At 45.3% G+C, this 2,500-nt stretch overlaps 1 protein-coding gene across 2 annotated transcripts in view; it reads right to left on the reverse strand.

Moving 5' to 3' along the window:
• gria1a (glutamate receptor, ionotropic, AMPA 1a) overlaps nucleotides 1–2,500 on the reverse strand; it is a gene marked incomplete at both ends in the record, with an annotated part of 90,695 nt that overhangs the window by 87,702 nt on the left and 493 nt on the right. The window lies entirely within an intron of this gene.

Here is a 2,500-nt window from a genome sequence, read left to right on the forward strand (position 1 = left end):
TGTGTGTGTGTGTGTATCTCCCCAGCTGGACCAGCTCCCTTCCTGGAATCACTGGGTACACATCATTAATTACACCGCTAACTAACCCCTCGTAGCCACTACTGGGTGTACTCACCGAACTACCTCCTATTAATAAGGCCATGATGGGACTGTTTATGTTCCATTAAGCCACCGTGCCTCGGGGGCCTGGGGCGGTTGGGTGGGTTGGAGACAATAGGGTATCTGCAGAACCTCCTGCTACTCTGGCGTGTCCTAGTTCATCAAAATAGAAGACGTCGAGGGACTCTCCTGTTTCGTCCACATTAGAAGACGTCTAAGAAAAGAGAGGAGGATGGGGGAGGGCTGGGGTGGGGGGGGGGGGGGGGGACTGGAGGAGTCGTGCAGTGCAGACATTGTACCGTCGTGTCAAGCCAGCTGAGTAGGCAGTGTTACAGAGAACATACAGAGAGTCAAGTGTGATGATTTTCTTTTTGTTATGATGGGTCCCAAAAAAAGTTTGCTAATGCTAAGTTGGCTAACACACGCTAATTCCTTCTCAGTGAAGGTCAACGGATAATGGTAAATGGTAAATGGACTGCACTTATATAGCGCCTTTTTTGCTGCTCCAAAGCTGCTCCAAAGCGCTTTACAACGGCCTCTCATTCACCCATTCACACACACATTCACACACCAATGGCGGCAAGCTGCCATGCAAGGCGCCGGCCCGCTCACTGGGAGAAATGTTGGGGTTCAGTGTCTTGCCCAAGGACACTTCAACATGTGGCCAGCCAGAGTTCGAACCACCGATCTGCCAACCTTGTGATCATTAGGTGGCGACTCTACCTCCTGCGCCATAGCCGGATGTGCAAGTCGTTGTTATAACGCTAAGGAATGTGCACTCCTAATCAAATTCATAAATCAGGCTTCTGAATTCTGAATGATATCAAAAAACTGGTTTGTTATGGTTTTTCCGACTCTTGCACTATTTTTCTTAAAAGGTAGTCCCTCACAGACGGTTGCAGACGTATTGCATTAGATATCTGAGTTAAAAAGACAAGGAGTTTTTTTTTTGGCTTTCTTTTGATGTCTTTCTCTTTCGTGTTGTGCAAGTGAGAACTGCAATTGTTCAGAGCCGAGAGGGAAGATCAGAGGAAGCGTATGACAGGCAGGTCAAAAGAATACAAAAAGCCTCTTAAATCCAAAGTCTTGTCTGGGGGTAAAGGAAAAAAACAGACGAGACGCAATTATCAATGTCTGGAAAACTCTACCACTGGAACGGCATGTCACACCTGCACCCCCTTTGAGTAGTGTGTGCGGTTGTCTTGTCAGATAAGAACATCTTTTAAAGATGTCACCTACAGAAGCATCTGCACGTGAGTAGGTCAAATGGAAATTCTGAACTGTGGAACATTGAAACAACTGACAGAGAAACTTTCAAGGGCACCTCTGTCTTTTAGAGAACAAAAATCATGGAGCTGGTATCCAGGCCTGAACAGAAAGAGGGATAGAAGACTGTAGCATTATTACTGTAGGTAAAACAAGATTTAGTTCCAAATAATTGGGCTCCGGTACATCAAACAACTCCTTACAACGACACAGGGTCGATAATGTGGTTGATGCATTAACACAAGAGAGACGTTTTTACTGCTTTGACCAGCAGTCTCCATTGATTTGTGGTCGTGGCAATAAACCATAAATCATGCTCCTGTGATTGATGTCACCTTGCATGCTTGCCCTCCATAATAACGACATGTTCACAATCCCTCTCTGCCAAGGGTGAACACATTATAGCTCTACTTTTACAACACTGCTCTTGTATCAATAATTAAAAACGTGACATAACGGTAGAAGCCAATTGGCGAAGCCGACAGAGCTCGGTGTTGCGGTGGGCTAATATTTAATGGGAGACGCTCAAACGAGAGCATCACTGTAACACTTTAATTAAGTAGTCTAGATGCTGCCAGCAGAGGATCATCGAATACAAATCCGCTGCTAATTACGAACGCTTTGTACGAAGCGCGTTCCCTCTGTTCCGTCAGCTGAGTTGGGGGTTGGTCCGTGGCTTTTTTTAGGCGCATATTTTCCTTGTCTAAATGGGGGGTTTGGATGCCACGGGAAAAGCAACATTCGAGTTGTGAAATTCCTCAACGTGATGATATGATGATAATCACGCTCATGGTCTTATATTACTGTCACTACAGAACAATCCAAATCTGTTCAATGCTCTCTGGTTTCGCTCTGCTTTTGACAATAGAGAGAGGGAGAGGGAGAGAGAGAGAGAGAGAGAGAGAGAGAGAGAGAGAGAGAGAGAGAGAGAGAGAGAGAGAGAGAGAGAGAGAGAGAGAGAGAGAGAGAGATCAGGTAGACGCACACAACATTTTCGCCCCCACTTAACAGTCATAGATGACTGAGCTAATAGTAAATTGCCTTCGTTTCCATTTAAGGAGGACAGTAGGATAAGGCTTTATTTCAAAACAAGCTTTCTTTTGGGTACACAAGCAACAGATTGAATACAATAAAC

This window comes from Nansenia antarctica (assembly GCF_963989245.1).
Source record: "Nansenia antarctica genome assembly, chromosome: 3".
In the NCBI taxonomy this organism is placed as follows: domain Eukaryota; kingdom Metazoa; phylum Chordata; class Actinopteri; order Argentiniformes; family Microstomatidae; genus Nansenia; species Nansenia antarctica.